The sequence below is a fragment of the Theropithecus gelada genome, chromosome X (genome assembly GCF_003255815.1).
Source record: "Theropithecus gelada isolate Dixy chromosome X, Tgel_1.0, whole genome shotgun sequence".
NCBI classification, from domain to species: Eukaryota; Metazoa; Chordata; class Mammalia; order Primates; family Cercopithecidae; genus Theropithecus; species Theropithecus gelada.
The window spans coordinates 118,228,084-118,234,083 of record NC_037689.1 but is presented as its reverse complement, the minus strand read 5'-3'; the positions used below and the strand labels follow the sequence as shown (position 1 = coordinate 118,234,083).

The window sequence follows — 6,000 nt, the reverse complement described above, 5'->3', positions numbered from 1 at the left end:
TTGAGGTAGCTTGGAGGGGCTAGGTAGTGAAGCTTGGAAACCTCCCGCGTGTAAATTTTTCATTTTACCAAGAGACTATTTCCAGGCAAGAAGCCATAACTTCTATAAGCAAACTTCACTCTTCCAATGACAAAGTAAACTAAATTCAAGAAAGAAGGTATCCTACACAGTGAATTCTATGCAAGTCACAGTACAGTAGGCTTTTTCAAGACTTCTGAACTGTAAAAAAGAAAAAAAGGAAAGAAAGAAATACTGGATAAACTGCTGCAGTTAGTTACTTGCAATAACTAGCACACTCACAAACCTACCCTTGTTGTGTCAGCGACAAAATAGTGTCGAATCCTAATTACCAAGGTGCTTTTGAGAATGCCCATGCATTCTTTGGGTGTTGGTTTATCCATCTGTTGAAAAACGTTAGTGATACATGTTTTCTCTTTATTACCAAGAAGTTTCTTACAAAAATTAACTCAAGATGGAGACAGCTAGGCCTAGCAACTACCTAAATATTAAACTACCAGGTATTACAGATAAGTGTCAGAGGGCCTGGGGGAATACTATAGGTAAAAAGAGAAACATAACAGGAAAGACCAAATAACATATGTATTACCCAATTCACACCTACAAGTTAAGGTTTAGATCTAAAACCATCTCAGATATAATTCTACCACTCAGGAATAGGGCACTTGTTGTCTAGATTCTGGATATTAGTTCTTTGTCAGATGTGTATATTGTGAAGATTTTGTCCCACTCTGTGGGTTGTCTGTTTGCTCTGCTGACTGTTCCTTTTGCTGTGCAAAAGCTCTTTAGTTTAATTAGGTCCAAGCTATTTATCTTTGTTTTTATTGCATTTGCTTTTGGGTTCTTGGTCAAGAAATCCTTGCCTAAGCCAATGTCTAGAAGGGTTTTTCCTACAACGAACTCAAACAAATCAGTAAGAAAAAAAACAAACAATCTCATCAAAAAGTGGGCTAAGGACATGAATAGACAATTCTCAAAATAAGGTATACAAATGGCCAATAATCATATGAAAAAATGCTCAACATCACTAATAAGGGAAATGCAAATCAAAACCACAATGTGATACCATCTTACTCATGCAAGGATGGCCATAATCAAAAAATAGTAGATGTTGGCATGGATGCAGTGAACAAGGTACACTTCTACACTGCTGGTAGTAATGTAAACTAATATAGCCACTATGGAAAACAGTGTGGAGATTCCTTAAAGAACCAAGAGTAGAACTACCATTTGATCCAGCAATCCCACTACTGAGTATCTACCCAGAGGAAAAGAAGTCATTATTTGAAAAAGACACTTGCACACGCATGTTTATAGCAGCACAATTCACAATTGCAAAATCATGGAACCAATTCAAATGTCCATCAATCAATGAGTAGATAAAGAAAATGTGGTCTAAAACCACATTAGATCTAAAACCTTAAGAAAAAGAAGTTTCTTACAAAAATTAAGTCAAGATGGATTAAAGACTTAAATATTAAACCCAAAACTATAAAACCCTGGAAGACAACCTAGGCAACACCATTCTGGACATAGGAATAAGGAATAAGCAAAGATTTCATAACAAAGACGACAAAAGCAACTACAACAAAAGCAAAAATTGACAAATAGGATCTAATTAAACTAAAGAGCACAGCAAAAGAAACTATAAACAGTGTAAACAGACAACCTACAGAATGGGAGAAAATTTTTGCAAACTAAGCATCTGACAAAGATCTAATATCCAGCATCTATAAGGAACTTAAACAAATTTACAAGAAAAAAACAAACAGCCCCATTAACAGGTGGGCAAAGGACATGAACAGACACTTTTCAAAAGACATACATGCAGCCAATGAGCATATGAAAGAAAGCTCAACATCACTGATCATTAGAGAAATGCAAATCAAAACCACAATGAGATACCACCTCACACCAGTCAGAATGGCTATTACTAAAAAGTCAAAAAATAACAGCTGCTGGTGAGGTTGCAGAGAAAGGGAATGCTTATATACCACTGGGAATGTAAATTAGTTCAACCATTGTGGAAAGTGGTGTGGCGATTTCTCAAAAAACTTAAAATATAAATACCATTTGACCCAGCAATCCCATTATTTGGTATATCCCCAAAGGAATACAAATCATTTTATCGTAAAGACACATGTACTTATACATTCACTTCAGTATTATAAATAAGAGCAAAGTCATGGAATCAACCTAAATGCCCATCAATGGTAGACTGAATAAAGTAAATGTGGTACATACATACCATGGAATTTTATGCAGCTGTAAAAAAGAATGAGATCAGAGATGGTTGGCAAGATGGCCGAATAGGAAGAGCTCTAGCCTGCAGCTCCCAGTGAGATCAACACAGAAGATGGGTGATTTCTGCATTTCCAACTGAGGTACCTGGCTCATCTCATTGGGACTGGTTAGACAGTGGATGCAGCCTATGCAAGGCAAGCTGAAGCAGGGTGGGGTGTCGCCTCACCCAGGAAGTGCAAGAGGTCAGGGAACTCCCTCCCCTAGCCAAGGGAAGCTGTGATGGACTGTACCGTAAGGAATGGTGCATTCCGGCCCAGATACTATGCTTTTCCCACAGTCTTCGCGACCTGCAGACCAGGAGATTCCCTCAGGTGCCTACACCACCAGGGCCCTGGGTTTTTCAAGCACAAAACTGGGCTACCATCTAGGCACACAAAAAGCTAGCTGCAGGAGTTTTTTTCATACCCCAGTGGCACCTGGAACACCAGTGAGACAGAACCATTCACTCCTCTGGAAAGCGGGCTGTGGCCAGGGAGCCAAGTGGTCTAGCTCAGCGGATCCCACCTCAAGGAGCCCAGCAAGCTAAGATCCTCTGGCTTGAAATTCTTGCTGCCAGCACAGCAGCCTGAAGTGGACCTGGGATGCTCAAGCCTGGTGGGGGGAGGGGCATCCACCATTACTGAGGCTTGAGTAGGCATGTTTTCCCCTCACAGTGTAAACAAAGCCTCTAGGAAGTTCGAACTGGGCGGAGTCCACTGCAGCATGGCAAAGCCAGTGTAGCTAGACTTCCTCTCTAGATTCCTCCTCTCTGGGCAAGGCATCTTTGAAAGAAAGGCAGCAGCCCCACTCAGGGGCTTATAGATAAAACTCCCATCTCTCTGGAACAAAACACCTAGGCGAAGGGGTGGCTGTGGGCGCAGCTTCAGCAGAGTTAAATGTTCCTGCCTGCTGCTTCTGAAGAGAGCAGCAGATCTCTCATCACAGCGCTCGAGCTCTGCTAAGGGACACACTGCCTCCTCAAGTGGGTCCCTGACACCCGTGCCTCCTGACTCGGAGACACCTCCCAGCAGGGGTCGAAAGACACCTCATACAGGAGAGCTCTAGCTGGCATCTGGCTGGTGCCCCTCTGGGACAAAGCTTCCAGAGGAAGACACAGTCAGCAATCTTTGCTGTTCCGCAGCCTCTGATGGTGATACCCAGGCAAACAGCGTCTGGAGTGGACCTCCAGCAAACTCCAGCAGACCTGCAGCAGAGGGGACTGACTGGTGTAAGGAAAACTAACAAACAAAATGAAATAAAATTAACATCAACAAAAAGGATGTCCACTCAAAAAACCCATCCAAAGGTCACCAACATCAAAGACCAAAGGTATATAAATCCATGAAGACGAGGAAAAAACAGCACAAAAGGCTGAAAATTCCAAAAACCAGAATGCCTCTTCTCCTCCAAAGGATCACAACTCCTTGCCAGCAAGGGAGCAAAACTGGATGGAGAATGAGTTTGACAAATTGACAGAAGTAGGCTTCAGAAGGTGGGTAATAACAAACTCCTCCGAGCTAAAGGAGCATGTTCTAACCCAATGCAAGGAAGCTAAGAATCTTTCTTTTTTTTTCATGTCAAAAAGAACCTTTATTACTTTTTTTGATTGCCACTTATGCTTTCTTGCCAGATGCCTTTGGAGCAGGTGCTTTCTGGGCTGGAGCTTTCTGACCCTTCTGAGCTTTTGGAGCAGGTGCAGCCTTCTGGCCTGTGGCTTTCTGGGCAAGAACCTTCTGGGCTGGAGCCTTTTTACTTGCGGTAGTCATCTCTTTTGCTGGAACTTTAGCAGCAGCTGCAGCAGCTGTAGCAGCAGCAGCAGTACCCTTAGTACCAGGGTGCTTTTTTGGGAGAAGCTTTCAGGAGAGCTGCCTTTTGAAGCTTCTTAACTTCATTCTTGATTATTCTGTTCCTCATTTTCTTTGCCTTCATAACTTTAAAGTGATCAAAATCTGTCATCTAGGCTTTCCTTTCTCTGGCTTCAATCTTCTTGGCCCATCATGTGGCTGCCCATTTTGTATTGATGTCTGCCTTCTGCCAGGCTTGTCGGACATACTTCTAGAGGGCACCATGTGAAAACTTGAGGATGAAATCAGTGAGCTGCATGCACTTGAAAGGCATGGCCTGTCTCCTCACTTGAGTGCAAGGTCCAACAACCAAAGCCCTGTTCTCATCAATAACATCTGCAATCGCAACCAATTTTCTGGCATGAGATCCAAAGGAGATGTAGGCCACCCGGCCAACCTCCACGAAGCACCTGAACACCATGTTGGCAGCATTAGGTGAGAAGGAAGCTAAGAACCTTGATAAAAGGTTACAGGAATTGCTAACTAGAATAACCAGTTTAGAGAAGAACATAAATGACCTGGTGGAGTGGAAAAACACAGCACAAGAACTTTGTGAAGCATACACAAGTGTCAATAGCTGAATTGATCAAGTGGAAGAAAGGATATCAGAGATTGAAGACCAACTTAATGAAATAAAGTGTGAAGACAAGATTAGCGGAAAAAGAATGACAAGGAATGAACAAAGCCTCCAAGAAATATAGGACTATGTGAAAAAAACAAACCTACGTTTGATTGGTGTACTTGAAACCGATGGGGAGAATGGAACCAAGTTGGAAAACACTCTTCAGGATATTATCCAGGAGAAATTCCCCAACCCAGCAAGACCGACCAACATCCAAATTCAGGAAATACAGAGAACACCACAAAGATACTCCTCGAGAAGAGCAACCCCAAGACACATAATCGTCAGGAACACAAAGGTTGAAATGAAGGAAAAAATGTTAAGGGCAGCCAGAGAGAAAGGTCGGGTTACCCACAAAGGGAAGCCCATCAAACTAACAGTAGATCTCTCTGCAGAAAACCTACAAGCCAGAAGACAGTGGGGGCCAATATTCAAAATTCTTAAAGAAAAGAATTTTCATCCCAGAATTTCATATCCAGCCAAACTAAGCTTCATAATTGAAGGAGAAATAAAATCCTTTATAGACAAGCAAATGCTGAGAGATTTTGTCACCACCAGGCCTACCTTGCAAGAGCTCCTGAAGGAAGCACTAAATATGGAAAGGAAAAACTGTTAACAGTCACTGCAAAAACACCAAATTTTAAAGACCCTCAACAATATGAAGACACCACATCAACTAATGGGCAAAATAACCAGCTAGCATCATAATGACAGGATCAAATTCACACATAACAATATTAACCTTAAATGTAAATGGGCTAAATCCCCCAATCAAAAGACACAGACTGGCAAATTGGATAAAGAGTCAAGACCCATTGGTGTGCTGTATGCAGGAGACCCATCTCACTTTCAGACACACATAGGCTTAAAGAAAAGGGATGGAAGAATATTCACCAAGCAAATGGAAAGTGAAAAAAAGCAGGAGTTGCAATCCTAGTCTCTGATAAACAGACTTTAAACCAACAAAGATCAAAAAAGACAAAGAAGGGAATTACATAATGGTAAAGGGATCAATGCAACAAGAGCTAACTATCCTAAATATATATGCACCCAATACACGAGCACCCAGATTCATAAAGCAAGCTCTTAGAGACCTACAAAGAGACTTAGACTCCCACACAATAAAATTGGGAGACTTTAACACTCCACTGTCAATATTAGACAGATCAACAAGACAGAAAATTAACAAGGATATTCAGGACTTGAACTCAGCTCTGGACCAAACAGACCTAA

At 41.8% G+C, this 6,000-nt stretch overlaps 1 pseudogene across 1 annotated transcript; it reads right to left on the bottom strand.

The window, feature by feature from the left end:
- Nucleotides 1–3,874: 3,874 nt before the first annotated feature.
- On the bottom strand, nucleotides 3,875–4,582 carry LOC112615500 (annotated as a pseudogene). The gene has a single exon (XR_003117385.1). The product of XR_003117385.1 is annotated as a 60S ribosomal protein L14 pseudogene (transcript).
- Nucleotides 4,583–6,000: the final 1,418 nt, after the last annotated feature.